Below are 20,670 nucleotides of genomic sequence, written 5' to 3' on the forward strand. Positions count from 1 at the left end.
CATCTGTGTGTCCTCAATTTTGTAATTGTATTCATACAGATTAAATGGGATAAAATTTCTCATACCTAAGAACTACTAATACACTTTCCTTTCTTTTTTCTTCCTTTACACCCTATATGTTTATTCAAAACAATAACCAAAAGGAAGTTAAATGCTTTTTCCCAAGTTGTTTGTCAGAAATAATTCTTGTTCTACCAAAGAGGTGAAATGTACATCAGATAGTATAGTGGATATGAGAAAAATCAATATACTAATATTGTGCCATAACTTTGACAAAGAACACAGCATATGCCCAAAACGAACTTTGTATGTTTATTATTGCAAGTATAAGTATGTTTTTCACAAAGAAGGCTGCTAGTCTAGCTCAAGTAACTTGATTTTTATATTTGTTAACAAAAATAATTATGATGAAAGATCTTTAAAGGCATAGGACTATCTTTAATGTCATCAATTCTTTATTCTTGACAATTGAAAACTTTGATCAAAGGTTCAAATCAGCATTAAGATAATACATTATAGTTCTTGATGCTGCCACCTTCAAGCAGAGAGACATGTTTGGGCCTGGGCATTCTGGGTGCTCTGTGAGTTTTCCTATTGATACAGCTTTTCTATACTTCTTCCTCCCAACCATTTTTATAGTGTTGGCATTGCAATAATCCTTGTGTGTCTGAAATTGGGTGGATGTGACATATCTGGGCTGATATAGTAATATGCTACCTGGTGGCTCTTCATCGCTGCCTCACATTCTGAGGAAAGGACAGCCTGGGGAGAGGGTAAGACCCATACCCCAGTTTGACTTTGGCATTCCTGTGAGAGTAGCTGATGCCAAACCTCCACTGTTTCATTTAACGGCTATCCTACTCAATTCACAATTAAGAAAATTAATGATTTTCAGATCTGTGGGAGAATTAATTTCTTTGACCAAGTGGAAGATTTAGCCTGGGCACAGTCACTTTGATGCCTCATTAGCATACTAATAGGCCCTAGGGAACATATTCCCAGTAAGGAGTTTTTTTTTGTGTGTCTGTGGGCCAAAGGGCGCCACTCCTTGTCAGGAGAATCTCCCCCTTCCCATACAAAGTCTCCCTGAGGAAACTGGTTTGACCAGCTGTCTTTAGTGGTGGATTTTCAATATAAATAGGACAGCCTCTCCTTAGGAAATAGCAAAGTCTCCTCCTAAGAATTTAGGATAGTCTCTTCTCAGTAAATAGCAAAGTCTCCTCCCAAGAATTCAGGGTAATCTCTTCTAGATGAATGGAGTCCTGGTCAAAATCCTGAGCAAACAATAGCTAGGAAATAGCTCAGCCTTAGATATGTAAACTCTCTTTGAAGCAGCAAACTTTTGTTTGTTTTTTTTTTGTTTTTTTTTTTTTTTTTCAAATTTTTATTATCAAACTGATGTACAGAGAGGTTACAGTTTCATACGTTAGGTATTGGATACATTTGTTGTACTGTTGTAGCAGCAAACTTTTGTAGTGGATAAAGTTCTGTATTAGCTTTTTTCCTCCCAGTAATGGCATTGCTCAATTTTTATAATCGTAATGGATCACATGCTATGTTTACCTTTACCCTTGAAATTGTAAGTTGAATTCTAACCATATTTAAACCCTGGCCCTCCTGAAATAAAGTATGCATTGGTTCACTCGCCTTGCATCTCCCATGTCCTGACAACGGTTGCAGTTACCCAGGTCCAACACAAATCCACTACTGATCACCTTGAATATTAAATTTGATTTTCCGATCTATGAAATAAACCATAACAATATCTATATACAATATTTACAATACATAATAAATAGATATGTACTATATAATATCACTATGTATCAACATTTATTTGATCATATTAGTACTAAAACAAGTCATTTATTTACTAAGGAGGTATTTTCTGTTGTTCACCTCTCCTACTTCTCTCTGCACTAAACATGTATGCTGTTTTTATTTTTAAACTGAGGAATGCCAGTTAAACTTCATAATAAAATTAGTCAAAATATGGTAATTTTGAGAACAGAAAGGATATTTTCTTTAAAAAAAAAACAGAAACCAGAGAAAGAACTTTTTAAAATATGTAATCCTATAGATCTATTAATACTTTTTCCAACCTGATGATATCCAGAGGAAAGTAAGTGTGTGTGTGTGTGTGTGTGTGTGTGTGTGTGTGTGTGTGTGTGTGTGGAGAGAGAGAAAGAAAAAGGCACAGAGAGATGAAGATGAAGAGATATGTTGGGGGAGAATAGCAGATAACTTTGAACTCAATATAGCAGCACAAGCAAGATAATCAAGTTGTGATTTTAGAGGGATCATAATGCTCAACAGAAACCTGGCAGATGCTGTAGGCTCTGATATACAGCACTCCAAATACTGCTGGTGGTAGAAAATGAAGAAGTCTTAGAAACTGCCACTAAACACTCACTCTGTGTAATAATGATAAGCAATTTAGCTGCATTTCTGCAACAATGTAAGTTCTTTAGAGTTTTCATTGCAAATTGGAGACTTACCATTTCTTAAAATGACTTGCTTATTTTTTGTTTCTCCAGCTAGCTAACCCTCTTCTACTACGCATAGGCATGGTGATTTCCAGTGACAAAGTTTGGGCTTTAATATTTTCCTTATGGTAAGAAAAGTTGCATGGTGTATGAGATGAAACAGCTTGAAATGTTACAAAGGTTTCCTGTTAATGAGAACTCATCCAACTCCAACCCATCAAACATTCTGCCACAAGGTGAAAGAATTGGTTTCTGAAAGTCCTATTTAACTTCCAATCAGACTCAAGTTCTTATTCAAATTCATGAGCTCATTTTATTATATTCCAAAGAATCATTTACATTATTATGTTGCTTTCAGTTTTATATTTTACACATAGGAAAATTTATCAGACATAAACTGCCAATAAGTACATGCTCAGATATTGCATCTTTTCTATGACTTTGTTTTCATATATCATGGCTTCAAGTTTAAGAATTCTTGAGATCACACCTCTATATTTGTCATTGCTTTTTCTCCTCCAAAGTCATAAATGAAAATTTTATATCTATATGTATGCTCTTTCCTGCTCTTGAACATAAAGCCTCAAAATTCTCCAGTTTTGGGACTGCAAACCTCGTGCCAGTAACTTTCTAAAAAACTCCATTTGGCCTTAAGCTGAGAATTACACTATGTTTCCTTATTTGTGAAGCTTTCACATTGTGAAAAAGCCCATGTTAGCCTCTGCCTTGGTTTTCTAGCTTGTGGTTGACTTATTGGGGGACTTCTTAGATTACATAAACAAATAAACCAATCCCCCTAACAAATCCCTTCCAGTGCATGTGGAGAATGCTTACCAAAGCACTATTATAACATTCTACAAGGTTCACATATGATAAATATCAATTACCTTTGAAGTTGAATAATTTGACAGTCTAGGACTTTTCTCTTTATTTTCTTTTCCTCTTTCTTGTTTATTATTTAACAAGTAAAACAAAATTTTGAGACAAGTTCCTGTATAGCACAAGCCTCCTCTTTCTCTCAATCATTTTGCCTCTTACCTCCAAAATTCTGGGAGTGTGGTCATGTAGCAACATTCCCAGCTGTAAAGTTTTCCAAATGAATTTTGGGAAACTTGCTATTAGATTAATATCGAATTCATTTCACCACATTAAAAATTTTATTGACAGCTCCTGAATTTAAATATTAAAACAAAGAAGGGGTTAGAGACAACTACATTCCTAGCTACTCAAGAGGGTGAGATACAGAAAATTATTACAAGAAACCGTTCCATGAGGGAAAGTCTGTGAGACAACTTGAAAAGTTGCTAGCAGGTAGTAGGGGTTGATTTAAGTTATAGAGTGGTGGCTGAGCTACCTCCATTGACAGAGAGGAGAGAAACAGGAAGAAGAATAAAGAAAATGTGGCCTACTCAAATAATTAATTTTACCAGTTGTGAAATACATCTTCATACTATGTTACTTTTAAAAATTGAAAGCACAGAATGTATACATGATGCAAAAACTGTGCCTCATTGAAGTCATATATGTACTTTGAGCATCATAGTTATTGCTGTTTTATTGAATGTATTTTTATATATTTTTATTATCAAACTGAATTACAGAGAGGTTACAGTTTCATACATAAGGCATTGGATACATTTCTTGTACTATTTGTTACCTAGTCCCTCATTCCCCCCTCCCCCTCCCCCTTTCCTTTGCCCCCATGAGTTGTTCAATTAATTTACACCAAACAGTTTTGCATTGAATATATTTTTTGCATCAGTTCAAATTACTGTGTCTTACTAATTTACTAGTAGTGAAAAGCTCATATGTATCTTTTTAAAATTTGAATCATTCTTTTATATCTGAGTTAAACCTTCTTAATTATTATATAGATCTTCAGTCTTGCTGCCCATGAGAAACACACCTCTTTCTCCTCCCCTCTCCACCCTATAGACGATAAAGCAACTACACATCCTGCTCCTCAGACTCTATGGCAACCCACAAGCCAGAAACTGTACCTAGTACAAAGAAGGAGGGGGAAAAAACCCAAGCAGGTTGTAAACTTCTCAAGTCCTCTACGAGGAGAAGTATCTTCTCTGTATTTTTTTCCCTTTTTAAAGTTTGTTTCAAAACAAAGAGAGTAAGAGAGAGGTCATGAATTCTAGTGAAAGGAAGGTGTGTAAAAACATGAGCTAAGAAAGGTATGAAATTTAAAAAGAAATATATATGTATATATGTGCAGCTAATTTTGCATATATTATAACTTTTTACATACATACATATATATGTCTGAACAGTGCAAATGGATGAAGCTCATAGTTCCAGTCTTACACATATAGTACAAGGAGCATCTGTTGGTATGAGGCCCAGGTGAAAGGACAAGGATACTTTGGTGAGTTGGTTGGGCTTATTTCTATCATCTCAGTGTACTTCTGGTACTGACCAATCTGTTTTTCTCTACCAGCTCAATTCAAGACATGAAATTCAGAGGGAGTTATTAATATTTAGTTTAGGGCTTTTGTATATAATGACTTTTTTCCTTTTTCTCTTCTTTTGTGTCTGTCTGATATGGGAGACAAAAGGGATAAGAAAGTGTAGGCAAGGGGAAGGAAAGGGGAAAATGAGAGGCTAGGTGGCCACATCCCTCTACTGTGACCTCAGCATCTGGAAAATGTTCTCTTTTCTCCATTTGAGCTCATAGAACACCCTCTCAAAGTACTCATGCCTGTAATTGAAATATTGTGTAAAGCTTTTAACCCACCGAGGCTTTTTCTCTCCCCATGCATATTCAAAACAGAAGGCCATTCCTTTTTCATCTGTGTCCCATCACTGCATCTCATCCCATTCAAATGCTATTACCTGGTTCTCCAGCTGTCCTTCTTCAGTACAGGCATGCAGTTTAAAGTGCATGATGTTGATGGCTGTCATAACGTGCCCCTTCTGCCTGGAATCACAGGCTCAGTGGGAGAAAATGATTTCATTTTAGCCTTCACAAGTCCTTAGCATTTTGAGGTACATGACCATATTTCTTTGTTCATATAGCTTCTGCAATTGGTAAGACTTTTCTTCTGCTTTGATGTAACCTTTCTTTACATCATCAACAGACTGATGAAAGAAATATGTAACAGCAAGGTCCTTGTGGTTTAAGAGGATTTCTTCTTCTGTTGTAAAAAGCCACTTTTGAATTGTCAGGCAGGTGCCTGGAACAGCCAATGTATTATTCTGGATATAGAATATATGAGGAAATTCATTAGGTGCCAGCTTACACACAAAGAAATTATTGATCACTTCAAATAAGGAAAAGTAATTCACTGTTGTGTTGTCCATGCCAACGTTTGCTGCAATAGCCTGATATACTTGGTCTGTAGTACTGTTCCTTTTAACTTGGACTATAACTGTTGTTCCATCTGGTAATGCTACTCTCAGCTCTACATCAGACACACCATTGCAGTTCTCATCTGATTCTGACAGAAACTCCTGCATGATGTCACTCTCACCAATTACTCGTATTGAAAACACTTTTTCTAGATATTCTTCCAACCCCCGATGCCGGGCATCCAATTGCTGTTCTGATAATGAGAACAGCCACTTTCCTGGAAGTCGAGGAAATGTAAAGTTGGCAAATTCTCTCTAGGTTCTGGTGTAGGATGGCAAATTCCCGGTACTGCTTAGAAAACAACTGCCTCCCTGCCATGTATACCACAACTTCTCACTAGTCTGCTCCACATGTTTGTATGTGGGCACCGAAATGGGCACTGCTTCCTTTTCTGTGTAATCATAAAGTGATTGTCCCAAGGAGTCGTCACTGGGATCTATGTTATCCGCCTCATGAGGAGGTAGAGACAACACTGTCAAGATGAATTCCTTCTTGCCTGCTCAGACCGGGTCCACCACCTGCTTGTGTGTCGCCCCCTCAACATTCATGCCGTTCACCTCCAGGATGCAGTCCCCTTTGAGCACCCCGGCCTGGTCAGCGCCCGTCTGGACAGAATGGCGCTCACATCCTGTGTGTGATTTTTTTAAAATTGATTTTGTTGTTGTTGATGGTACTGAGGCTTGAACTTGGGGTTTTGCACTTGCCTGACCTGCTTGTCATGAGTGACAATCCAAAAACTACATTGCCAGCCGTGCTGGGGATGGAGACTCAGAGACTTTTCTGTGGAGGCTTGTTTTGAATTTCCATCCTCTAGCTCTGTGCTGCCTTAATAGGTAGTACTACAGAGGTAACCCCCTGGTACCTGACTGTTTAACTGATTTTTACAACTGGGTTGGCCTTTATTGTTTTATCTGTCATATAGTTAATTTCATATTGCCAGTTTATTTCATATTGCTACTCTGACCAATGTCTTTCACCTTAATTTTGAATAGATCATCCAATACTTCAAATCCTAAAGAGTATCATTACTTGAATGTAGCCCACATAGCCCAGCATTTAAATGCCAGATGAACATCTGGCAATCCTGTTTGAATTCATAGTAAATTAGATATACTTACATGATATTTTCCACAATGTTTCATTTAATGTAGATAGTGAGTAATTCCTAATATTAATTATGAAGAAAGTGATTTTCAATAAAATCAAAAGTGAGTTGAAAGCTTGACTTCAGTGCACAGGCCTGTAATTCCAGGACAGAGGCAGGAGATATGAGATTCTAAGGGCTTTTTAAGAGACATAGAATACTTATTGTTGTTTTGTTAATAATAATGACTTATTTATTGTCAAAGTGATGTAAAAAGGGGTTAAAGTTTCATACGTAAGGCCATGGGTACATTTCTGGTACTATTTGTTACCTCCTCCATCAATCTCTCCACCCCCCTCACCCTTCCCCTCTCCAGTCATGAGTTGTTCAGTTGGTTTACATCAAATGGGTTTTCAAGTATTGCTTTTGGAGTCCTTTGTCTTTATATCCATTGTCTCTCGATTTTCATATTCCCTTTCACTTCCCTAGTTCTAATACCAGTACCTACGGTATCTAGGGTACTCAGATGAGATACACTGATAGTACAGGGACAACAACAGGAAAGGTATATGAGAGGGTCATCAAAAAGAGAAGTTACAATTTGTCATGTTGATAGTAATTACAACAGTGAAATTACACTCGCTTCCATAACATGGAATTCATTTCACTTTGCATCATCTTATGTCTTCATAAGGGCATATTTATTGGGCTCTTGTGATCCTCTGCTGTGACTAGCCTAAACTTGTGCTAATTATTCCCTATGAGGGAAACCATAGAGTCCATGTTTCTTTGGGTCTGGCTCACTTCACTTAGTGTAATTTTTTTCCAAATTCTTCCATTTCCTTACTAACGGGGCAACGTCATTCTTTCAGGTAGAGGCATAAAATTCAATTGTGTACATGTACCACATTTTCCTGATCCATTCATCTACTGAGGGGCATCTGGGTTAGTTCCATATTTTAGCTATGACAAATTGTCTTGCGATGAACATGGTTGTGCTGGTGTCTTTAATGTGTTCTTGTTTTGTAGTCTTTTGGGTAGATTCCCAAAAGTGGGGCTGCTGGGTCATAGGGGAGCTCTATGTTTACCCTTCTGAGGAATCTCCATTCAGCTTTCCGGGGTGGTTGAACTAGTTACATTCCCACCAAAAATGAAGTGGCCCTTTTGGCCACATCCCATCTAGTATTTGTTATTGTTAGTTTTCTTGATAAAGGACATTCTTACTGAGGTGAGGTGGAACCTCAATGTTGTTTTGATTTGCATGTCTTTTATGGCCAGTGATGTAGAGCACTTTTTCATATGTCTCTTGGCCATGCTCATTTCCTCATCAGAGAAGACTATTTAAATTCTTTTTTTTTTTTTTTTTTTTTTTTGCCAGTCCTGGGGTTTGGACTCAGGGCCTGAGTACTGTCCCTGGCTTCTTTTTGTTCAAGGCTAGCACTCTGCCACTTGAGCCACAGCTCTACTTCTGGCTGTTTTCTATGTATGTGGTGCTGGGGAATCAAACCCAGGGCTTCATGTATATGAGGCAAGCACTCTTGCCATTAGGCCACATTCCCAGCCCACTATTTTAATTCTTTAGCCAACTAGTTGAGGGGGATATTGGTTTTTTTGTAGTTTTGTTTTGGAGGAAGTTAGTTTTTTTAGTTCTGCATATATTTTAGATATGTGGCTTTTTTTCCGTTGTATGGCCAGTAAAGATCTTTTCTCAGTTTGTGGGCTTTCTGTTTATATTGCAAGCTAGCTATGTCCTTTTCCCTGCAGAAGCTCTGCAGATGGATGCAGTCCAATTTGTCCAACCTTTCTTTGATATTTTGCATTTGTGGACATTCGTTAAGGAAGTTTCATCCTGTGCTAAGGAGCCCAAGTGTTTTTTTGTTGTTGTTGTTTTGTTTTGTTTTGTTTTGTTTTTTGTTTTTTTTTGCTTCTTGTTGTAGTGTTTTCAGTGTATCTGTATTTATTTCAAGGTTTTGAACCATTTTGAATTGATTTTGATTCAGGGTGGTATATAAGGATCCAGTTTTAATTTGTTGCAGGTGTTGAACTAGGTTTCCCAGTACCATTAGTTAAAGAGGCTATCTTTCGTCCATCCTATTTTTTTTTAGCTCCTTTAGCAAAGATTAAGTAGGAATAGTTCTGAGGGTTCACTTCTGGGTCTTCAGTTTTGTTCCATTGGTCTTCAGGCTTGTTCCTGTGCCAATACCACACTATTTTATTACTATAGCTTTGTAATACTGCTTGATGGTCGGTATAGTAATTCCTCCAGCACTGTTCTTTCTATTTAGGATTGGTTTTGCTATTCACGGTCTTTTATTGTTCCGTATGAATTTCAGGATTGCTTCCTCTATTTCATTAAATACTGGTGTTGGGATATTATTGAGTATTGCATTGAATTTGTACATAGCCTTTGACAATATTGTCATTTTGACAATATTTATCCTACCAACCAAGGAGCATGGGAGGTTTTTCCATTTCCTCAGTTCTTCCTTATTTTCCTTTTTCGTGTTTTTAAAGTTCTCATCATAGAGGTCTTTCACTTCTTTGGTTAAGGTTATTCCTAGGTAAATTTTTTTTTGAGGCTATTGTAAAAGAAGTTGCTTTCCTGATTTCGACCTCAGTCTTCTGGTCATTGGCATATAGAAAAGACATTGATTTTTGAGGATTTATTTTATATCCTGCTACTTTGCTAAAGTTTTGGATCTGCTCAAGTAGCTTGGGCTTCTTTAGATACAGGATCATGTCATCTGCAAAGAGAGTGAGAATTTGATTTCATATTTTCCTATTTGGATCCCCTTTATGTCTTCCACTTTCCTTACTGCTGTGGCTCAGAATTCTGGTACTAAGTTGAAGAAGAGAGGGGAGAGTGGACAACCTTGTCTTGCTCCAGATTTTAGAGCAAATAGCTTTAGCTTTTCCCCATTAAGTGTAATGTTCGCTGTGGTTGTTGTAGACAGCCTTAATTATGTTCAGGAATGTTCCCTGAAATCCTAGTTTCCCCAATGCTTTTTTCATAAATGGGTGCTGGATTTTATGAAATGCTTTTTCTGCATGTAGCAAAGTAATCATGTGATACTTGACCTTGCTCCTGTTAAAGTGGTGGATTATGTTGATTGACTTCTGTACATTCAACCAGCTGTGCATACCCGGGATGAATCCAGTTTGGTCAGAGTTTATGATTTTTTGATGATCTGTTGAAGTTAATTGGCCATAATTTTTTTTATCAATGTTCATTGGAGAAATCAGTCTACAGTTCTCTTTCCTTGATTAGTCCCTGCCTTGTATTGGGATGCCGGTTATACTGGCAACATAGAATGTGTTTGGTAGCACTTTCACTTCCAAATTCATTGAAGATTTTGAGAAATATTGGTGTGAGTTCTGTTTGAAGGCCTTTCACAATTCTGCTGTGAATCCATCTAGATCTGGGCTTTTCTTGGATAAGTGATCTCTATTGCAGTTTCTAGTTCAATGTTGGATATAGGTCTGTTTATAAGGTTTAAATCTTCCTGTTTAAGTTTGGACATATCAGTTGTTGATAGGATATCGTCCATATCATCCAGGTTCTTGAATTTGTTGGCATAAATGTTTGCAAAACAGTCCCTTATGGTGTTCTGAATTTTGGTTGTTTCTGTGGTGATGTTACTTGTTTGATCTCTGATCTTGTTTATTTGGGTGTGCTGCCGTCATTTTTTGGTCAGTTTTGGTAGGGGTCTGCCTATCTTGTTAAGTTTTTCAAAGAACCACCTCTTTATTTTGTTGATTTTTTTCGATTTTTCTTTTCTTTTTTTTTACTGTAAGTCATTCAATTCTGATTTGATTTTAATTATTTGCTTCCATCTATAGGCTTGGGGTTTGGCTTGTCGTTCTCTTTCAAGGAGATTAAGGTGCTTCCTTACATTGTTGAATTGATGTTTCTTCAGTTTGTTGATGTAGGCCCTCAAATATATAAATTTTCCTCAGAGTACTGCCTTTGCTGTGCCCAAAGGAGCTAGTACTCTGTGTACTCATCTGGTTTAATTACATAAATATTTGAATTTCTGTTCTAATTTCTCCAATGACCCACTGATGGTAGAGCAGTGTATTGTTTAGTCTCCATAAATTGTAGGTTTTTCTGTGGTGGCTGCTTGAGTTGTATTCCATTTTGGTTTGAGAGAATGCAGGGAATTATTTTGATACTTCTGGTTTTGTGAAGAATTTCTTTGTGCCCTAAGAGGTGATCTATTTGGAGAATGTGTCATATGCTGAAGACAAGAATGTAGATTTTGGTGTTGCTGGATGGTGTTGCTGTAGATGTTTGTTTAGTCTATTCGGTCTATGCATTTGTTTAGTTCTGATGTTTCTTTTTATCAGTTTTTGGTGTGTAGATCTGTCCAGATGTGACAGTGGGGTGTTAAAGTCTCCAACTATCAATTTGTTTGGATATGAGTGTTTTCATAGTCAGTAGTGTGTGTTTGATGAAGTTGGGTACTTCTTTATTTAGGGTGTAGATATTTGGGATGGTATATTCTCCTATAGGAGAGATACCTTTATTAGTATATAGTAACCTTTTTTGTCCCTTCTTACCGCTTTAAATTTGAAGTCAATTTTATCTGATACTAGGATTGCAACTCCAACCTGATTATGGGGACCATTTCCTTGGTAGATTTTATTCCAGACTTTCACTTTTAGAAGATGTTTACTTTTTCTGGGTAGATGTGTCTCTTGGAGGCAGCAGAAAGACGGATCTTGATTTTTGATCCAACTTATGAGCCTGTGTCGTTTGATTGGAGAATTAAGTCCATTAATGTTGAGAGTTAGGATTGAGAGATGATCATTTCTTCCTTCCATTATAGCTATCTATTAAAGGCTGTGTCTTCCCCTTTCTAGTCCTAATATCCTGGTTTTATATCTAGGGCTCATTTCTCTCTCTGTTTTGTGTTCTTGATGATTTTCCATATGTAGGACATCCTTGAGGATTTTCTGTATAGTGGAGATGTGTTGTTTCAGTTTCCTTAGTGTGTAAGACTTTTTAAGATTTTTATTTTATTTATGAATGAAAGTTTAGTTTGGTAGACTATTCTTGGTTGATAGTTATATTTATTTTAGTTAAATTTTTATTGTCAAACTGAGGTACAGAGAGGTTACATTTCCATACGTTAGGCATTGGATACATTTCCTGTACTGTTTGTTATCTCCTCCCTCATTTCCCCCTTCCCCTCCCCTTTTCCCTTTTCCCCCCCATGAGTTGTTCATTTCATTTATACCAAACAGTTTTGCAAGTATTGCTTTTGTAGTCGTTTTGCTTTTTTTTTACACAGTGTCTCTCGATTTTGGTATTCCCTTTCTATTTCCTCATTCTAATACCAGTATACACAGTTTCCAATGTACACAGATAAGATACACAGATACTGCAGGTACAACCATAGGAAGGGGATACAAAAGAATCATCAATAATAGAAGCTACGGTTTCACATCGCATGTTGAAGGCAGTTAAAACAGTGATATGGCAGTTGTTTCATAGCATGGAGTTCAGTTCATTTAGCATCATCTTTTCTGTTCATAAGGGCTATTAGGCTGTTGTGATCCTCTGCTGTGACTTTTCATAACCTCTGCTAATTATTACCTATGAGGGAGACCATAGAGTCCATGTTTCTTTGGGTCTGGCTCACTTCACTTAGTATAATTTTTTCCAAGTACTTCCATTTCCTTACGAATGGGGCAATGTCATTCTATCTGATAGAGGCATAAAATTCCATTGTGTATATGTACCACATTTTCCTGATCCATTCGTCTACTGAGGGGCACCTGGGTTGGTTGCAAATTCTAGATATGACAAATTGTGCTGCAATGAACATTGTTGTGCTGGTGGCTTTAGTGTGTTCTTGTTTTGTAGTCTTTTGGGTAAATGACGAAAAGTGGGGTTGCTAGGTCATAGTGGAGCTCTATATTTAGCCTTCTGAGGAATCTCCATACTGCTTTCCAGAGTGGCTGAACCAGTTTACCTTCCCACCAACAATGAAAGTAGGGTTCCCTTTTGGCCACATCCCCTCCAACATTTGTTATTTTCTTGAAATAGAACATTCTTACTGGGGTGAGATGGGATCTCAATGTTGTTTTGATTTGCATTTCTTTGATGGCCAGTGATGTAGAGCACTTTTCCATATGTCTCTTGGCCATTCTCATTTCCTCATCAGAGAAGTCTCTTTTTAAGTCTTTAGCCCACTTGTTGAGGGGGATAATGGTCCTTTGCAGTTTTGTTTTGGAGGAATTTAATTTTTTTTAGTTTTACATATATTTTAGGTATGAGGCTTTTATCCATTGTATGGCTGGTAAAGATCTTTTCCCAATCTGTGGGCTTTCTGTTTATCTTGGAGGCTATGACTTTTGCCATGCAGAAGATATGCAGTTTGATGTAGTCCCATTTGTCCATCCTTTCTTTGACTTGTAGCATTTCTCAGTATTTTTTAAGGAAGTTCTGTCCTGTGCCAAGGTGCCCAAGTGTTTCTCTTACTCCTTCCTTTACTGTTTTCAGGGTATCTGTTTTAATTTCGAGGTCTTTGATCCATTTGGAATTGATTTTGGTGCAGGGTGATATATAAGGATGTAGTTTAAGTTTGTTGCAGGTGTTGAACCAGTTTTGCCAGCACCATTTGCTAAAGAGGCTATCTTTATTCCAGAATAGTTTTTTATCTCCTTTATCAATGATTAAGTAGGCTTAGTTCTCTGGGTTCATTTCTGAGTCTTCAATTCTGTACCATTGGTCTTCAGGCCTGTTCTGGTGCCAATACCAGGCTGGTTTTATTACTATAGCTTTATAATACAGCTTAAAGTTTGGTACTGTAATTCCTCCAGCACTGTTCTTTCTACTTAGGATGTATTTTGTTATTCTCTGTCTTTTATTGTTCCATATGAATGAGTTAATTGCTTCCTCTATTTCATTAAAAAATGGTGGTGGGGTATTAATGGGTATTGCATTGAATTTGTGGATAGCCTTTGGCAATATTTCCATTTGGATTTTACTAAGCCTCCCCATCCATGAGCATGGGAGGTTTTCCCATTTCTTAGTTCTGACTTAATTTCATTTTTCATGTTTGTGTATTGTTCATCATAGAGGTCTTTCACTTCTTTGTTTAAGGTAATTCCTGGTGTCCTATGTTTCTTGAGGCCATTGCAAAAGTAGTTGCTTTATTGATTTCAGCCTCAGCGTTCAGGTCAATTGCATATAGAAATGCCATTGATTTTTTTAAATAAATTTTTATTATCAAACTGAATTACAGAGATGTTACCATTTCATACATTAGGCATTGGATACATTTCTTGTACTGTTTGTTACCTCGTCCCTCATTCCCCCCTTCCCCCTCCCCCTTTCCTTTCCTTCCCCATGAGTTCTTCAGTTGTTCAGTTCATTTACACCAAACAGTTTTGCAAGTATTGCTTTTGTAGTTGTTTTTCTTTTTTTTTAACCCTGTGTCCTTGAGGAATTATTTTATATCCTGCAACTTTGCCAGAGTTTTGGATCAGCTCTAGGAGCTTGGGAGTAGAGTCTATGAGGTTCTTTAGGTACAGGATCGTGTCATCTGCAAAGAGAAAAAGTTTAACTTCATCTTTTCTTATTTGGATCCCCTTGATATTTTCTTCTTGCCTAATTGCTCTGGCTAGGAATTCTAGTACTATGTTGAAGAGAAGGGGAGAGAGCAGACATCCCTGTCTTGCTCCTAATTTTAAAGGGAATGCCTTTAGTCTTTCAACATTGAGAAGTATGCTTGCTGTTGGTTTGTCACAACCTGACTTTATTATATTCAGGAGTGTTCCCTGAAATCCCAACTTTTCCAGTTCTTATAGCATAAATGGGTGCTGGATTTTCTCGAACGCCTTTTCCGCATTGAGAGATATAACCATGTGGTTCCTAACCTTGATCCCTTTGATGTGGTGAATTACATTAATTGACTTGCGTATATTGAACCAACTTTTTATCCCTGGGAAGAATCCAGTTTGATCATTGTGTGTGAGTTTTTTGATGGCCTGTTGAACTCGATTGGCCAGAATTTGTTGAGAATCTTTGTAAGTATGTTCATCATGGAAATTGGTCTATAGTTCTCTTTCAGTGATGAGTCCTTGCCTGGTTTTGGGATGAAGGTCATAATGGCTACATAGAATGTGTCTGGTAGTGAACTTTCTCTTTCAGTTTCATTGAAGAGTTTGAGAAATATTGGTGTGAGTTCTGTTTTTAATGCCTTGTAGAATTTTGCTGTGAATCCGTCTGGACCTGGGCTTTTCTTGGATGGGACATCACTTTTTGCTGTGTCTATTTCAATGCTGGATATGGGTCTCTTCAGAAGGTTTAAATATTCATGGTTGAGTTTAGGAATATCATTTTTACCTAGGAAATCATCCATTTCTTTCAGGTTCTCGAATTTGTTGACATAAAGGTTTGCAAAATAGTCCCTTATTATGTTCTGAATTTTGGTTGTGTCTGTGGTGATGTTACCTGTTTCATCTCTGATCTTGTTTATTTGGGTGTGCTGCCTTTGTTTAGTGGTCAGGTTTCCTATGGGTCTGTTTATCTTGTTAATTTTTTCAAAGAACCAACTCTTTGTTTTGTTGATTCTTTCGAGGGTTATTTTTGTCTCTAATTCATTTAATTCTGATTTATTTTTAATTATTTCCTTCCATCTACTGACTTGGTGATTGCCTTGTTGTTCTCTTTCAAGTAGATTAAGGTGCTTCTGTAAGTTGTTCAGTTGTTGTTTCTCCAGTTTGTTTGTGTAGGCACTCAAAGATATAAATTCCCCTCTGAGTAGTGCCTTTGCTGTGTCTCACAGTGGCTGGTACTTTCTGTACTCATCTTGAACTCATTTTTAAACATTTGAATTTCTGTTCTATTTTCTTCAATGACTCACTGATGTTTCAGCAGTGTGTTGTTTACTCTCCATGAATTGTAGGATTTTGTGTGCTGTTTCAGTTGAGTTCTAATTTTATTTCATTGTGGTCTGAGAGAATGCAGGGAATGGTTTTGATACTTCTGAATTGGTACCGATTTTCATTGTGCCCTAAGATGTGATCTATTTTGGAGAATGTTCCATGTGTTGCTGAAAAGAATGTGTATTCTGTTGTTGCTGGTTGGAGTATTCTGTAGATGTCGGTTATGTCTAGTTGGTCTATGCAGTTGTTTAGTTCTTTGGTTTCATTTTTTAGTTTTTGGCGTGTTGATCTGTCCAGAAGTGATAGTGGAGTGTTAAAGTCCCCAAATATAAATGTGTTTGGGTCTATGAGTGTTTTAAGTGTCAGTCGTGTTTGTTTGATGAAGTTGGGTGCTCCTGTATTTGTTGTGTAGATATTTAGGGTGTTTATATCCTCCTGTAGGAGAGATCCCTTTATTAGAATGTAATAACCTTCTTTGTCTCTTCTTACTGTTTTTAATTTGAAGTCAATTTTATCTGATACTAGGATTGCAACGCCTGCCTGTTTATGAGGGCCATTTGCTTGATAGATTTGATTTCAGCCTTTCACTTTTAGAAGATGTTTACTTTTGCTGGATAGATGTGTCTCTTGGAGGCAGCAGAAAGATGGATCTTGATTTTTGATCCAATTTATGAGCCTATGTTGTTTAATTGGAGAATTAAGTCCATTAATTTTGAGAGTTAGGATTGAGTGATGATCGTTTGTTCACTACACTATATATATCTTGTTATACGCTGTGTCTTCCCATTTCTTGATCTAATATTCTGGTTTTCTATTTATGGTTCATTTCTCTGTCTTTGTTGTGATCTTGATTATTTTCCATATGTAGTACATCCTTGAGGATTTTCTGCAGAGCTGATTTGGTAGAGATATATTGTTTCAGTTTTTCCTTACTGTGGAAGACTTTTATTTGACCTTCGGCTATGAATGTGAGTATAGCTGGGTACAGAATTTTTGGTTAGTAGTTATTTTTAATTAGGTTTTTGTATACCTCATTCCAGGCTCTCCTTGCTTTCATGATCTCTGCTGAGAAATCTGGGGTAATTCTGATTGCTTTTCCTTTATCTGTGATTGTTTTCTTCTCCCTAACAGCTTTAAGGATTTTTTCCTTGGACTCTACTGATCCTCTTTTGATCACTATGTGTTGGTGCGATGTTCTATTCTGGTCTTGTCAGTTTGGAGTTCCAAATCCTTCTTGTATCTTTATAGGCCTATCCTTATGGATATTTGGGAGGTTTTTGGCTAATATTCTGTTAAATATGTTGCCTATTCCATTAACTTCTTTTTCCAGGTTTTCCTCAATACCTATTAGCCTTAAATTCGGCTTGCTGATTGTGTCTTGGAGTTCCTGGAGTGATCTGTTTTGTTATTGGATTAGATTTGTATTTATTTTAGATCTTTCACCATAGATTCTAGGGAATCTTCAGCTCCTGATATTAAATCCTCTGCTTCATCTAGTTGAGACTTTAGGCTAGCTACTCAATTTCAAATCTCTTTTCCTTCGGACTGGTCTTTCCTGATGATTTCCATGTCCATGCTAAAATTATCTCTTAGGTCCTGCATGAACTTCTTTACTTCTATTAATTTGGTTTTGAGTGCTGTCTCTCAAATCTTTTAGCTGGGTAGCTATCTTTTCATTGGACTCTTGAAGTTCATTTATCTTTCTTTTTGTGGAGGTTATCAAATTCTCTATTAATTTTTGCTTTGCCTCTTCATGCTCTAGAATAGTTGACAGAAGAGATTCAATCTTTTAGTTCAACATTTTTATCAGTAGACATTGTAGAGCATGTTTATGGTTCTCTTCTATGTCTTTGATTGACTCCTCTGCTTCCTGCTTGTTTTGAGACTCCATTTTTTTTCCATCTTTCTTGTGTTTCTTCTGCCCATTTAGATTGGGAATGCCAATTTAGAAGCACCTGTGAGCACCATTTAAGATCCAAAGCAGACCTTACAAAGCACTGTTGTGTAAATCTTAGAAGTTCACAGTTATATACAGATACCTTGTATACAGATATATAAAATTAGATTTGGTGTTCCTACAGAATACAATTTCAATATGACAACCAATCCTGAGCCCTGTATTGAGTAGTTACTTATTTACTGTTACAACCCTTTGAGCAATTCTTGTTCTTAAACTAAGTTCTTTTGGAGTGGCTTTCTCTATGATCCCCTTTGATTCACTTGGATTAAGTAGGGATACCCTCTATCCCATAAATAGGAGTCAATGGAATCTGGAGGTCTTGAAAGTAAGTCAAGGTGATAAGTGAGGTGAGGTGGAAATGTTGAAAAGAGGAGAATCTGTAGACAGAACAAGGTTAAAATGCTAGACAATGGATAGTTAGCAGAAAACAGTGGAGATGTTATTCATAGGGAAGTAATTTTTAAAGAAAGTGAATGTAAAGAGAGAAATAAAGAAAAAATGCTGGAAGACAGATGCACAAAACAGAGGAAAATTTTTTTAAAAAAGGAAAAATACCCCAGAAAAATAAGCAACCAAACACACACACACACACACACACACACACACACACACACACACACACACGCAAAACCCTTGATAAAACAAACAGGTAAAAATGGAAAACAAAACACCAACGATGTTTCAGAAATGAAAAAAAAAAAGCTTAAAAAATGTTTGAAATAAAAATGGAGTCTTCCTTGTTTGGTTGGGCTTTCTATAGTCTCTGATTTCCTTGCGATGGTCTACTTCCTATTTTGCTGCTTGGCTGGTTTGACTTGCTTTCAGTTAGTAAGGGGAGGATATGTTCTGACCCTCACCTCCTCTTAGTGAAATCCTGGGTCTCTGTGGTTCAGACAGCTTGCAGGTAAGAGTTGGGCGTCTGCTGTAGATGGGGGACATGAACAGTCTCAGAAAACATGGCTCCTCTTTTCTGCTCTGGGACAACTGCCTCTAACACCTGGTTTTGAATAGGCTGTGGACTCAGCAGGGTGGGGCACCTCTGGCCTGGTTTATCTGGCTAAGAGTCGCTTGCCTGGGGGAGTTTCCTCCCTCTTGGGTGGGGCAGTCTCCTGGGCAGAGCTGGCTATGGAATTCAGCTCCATTTTGGGCTGGGAATTGGGCTTCCTCTGTGACAGGACCGTTTATCTGTCTTGGGAACTGTTCATTCTCCTGTCTGGTTGTTCCATGCTTTTGGTAGGTGCTCGCTGCCTTTGCTTTAATTTACTTGGTTGTAATTTCCTTCGTGCATAATAAATTTCAACTTTTCATAAACTTTTGGAAATACACTGAAACAAAGGCATTTGAAAGAGCATAAATGTTACAAAAGGATTAGCTATCAAATAACACATCATACTTTAGATGATCCATTGAAGCTTTGGTACAGAATTTGTGAAAAATATATTTATTCAATGAGTAGATAACAAAATAATCACAGTTTTCTTTATAGCACATTGTAAATGAAACTAGCCCAGAAAACTTTGCATTTGTTTTACCATTCTTTCTAGATTGTTCATTTGAATATGGCTATAAGCTGGATCATGTAATTATTCCAGTTGTACTTATAGAAATGATAACTAAAGAAGTCTGTTTTTAAGCATCTGGGTTGCAAATATAAAAAGGGATTTTTTTTTTTTTTTACAAATGTCTCTATATATACTTTCCTCCATTATTCATAGGCTTAATTTCCTTCTACAGAAAATGTATCTTGATGTATTTTGGACTCCATTATTCAGTTATGTACTTTGTACTCTGGAATAATTTACTTATCATTAAAGAAGATCATATTCCTTCTCCATTGCTGTTTATTTTCGGTGGAAATTTCCACTAGACTTAGTGCCTTAGGTCAGAGGAGAGTCTTTTAGTCGTCCCATCCATTAGGTGTACAGAAGAAGCCCTGTAGAACTTCAGTCTATTTCAATCCATTAATGCAAGACTCTTGGAAAGCTTAATGCATTTGCCTCCACTGAAATTTTAAAACCTAAGTATATTTGAAGAGAAGATTACCCTTTGTATTTGGAATGATGATGACTAAAATAAGCTGGGAATAAATTATATTATATTATATTTTGACTTCGCTATTTAACACATGTTATAGATTATATAATGGGCTATGATTTAATCTACAAATGTGTATTTATATACAACATGCTAGAGTAAAGTGAACATCACAGAGGCTTTTACAATGTCACAGATTCCCTAACACTTCTGAATTTCTGCAACTTATAAGTGAGAAATGAGGAGGTAATCAATGTTTATTCCTAAAACTCTTAAGTGAAGGTATTGTATCCTTTCGTCATGCTAACCATTATGATAACTATTAAGACCATAATATAGCATTCCCTGGGTGTTATTTAGCAGGCCTAAGGCTTACCTTATGGGAAGAAAGCAGCCTAACAGATGGAATGCAAATGAAAAGGCAAAGGCTCCTATAAGGAGGTCAAACAAGACTCAAAAACAACTGGTGCAAAAGATCCTAGATGCACATGATGGCATGCAGTTCCTGCCGTTCATTAGTAAGGGTTAGAAAATATTTAAAATATTGTGTGCAACAAGCCAAATGCAAATATGAAGTTTGTTCCCTCAGGATTCTTGACTTATACATGAATTTTTAACACGGCGTTAAATTTCCCAAACATATATTCATACAAATCACCTCCTAGGCAGATGTCAGTGGCTTACATGTATAAATCTTGGCTACTTGAAAATCTGTGGAAGGAGGATGGTGATTCAAAGCTGCCCTGTGCACAGAACCTCAAAAATAATTTCTTCTACCATAGATAGACAGAATGATGCAGAAGCTACATGGGAGTCTGATCTCTTGGGGATCACTGTGTTATGCCAGCCC

The 20,670-nt window shown here is 37.0% G+C and overlaps 1 pseudogene; it reads right to left on the minus strand.

Annotated features, from left to right (window-relative positions):
* Nucleotides 1–5,096: 5,096 nt before the first annotated feature.
* LOC125355977 lies at nt 5,097–7,308 on the minus strand (annotated as a pseudogene).
* Nucleotides 7,309–20,670: the final 13,362 nt, after the last annotated feature.

This window comes from Perognathus longimembris, chromosome 8, assembly GCF_023159225.1.
Source record: "Perognathus longimembris pacificus isolate PPM17 chromosome 8, ASM2315922v1, whole genome shotgun sequence".
Lineage (NCBI taxonomy): Eukaryota > Metazoa > Chordata > Mammalia > Rodentia > Heteromyidae > Perognathus > Perognathus longimembris.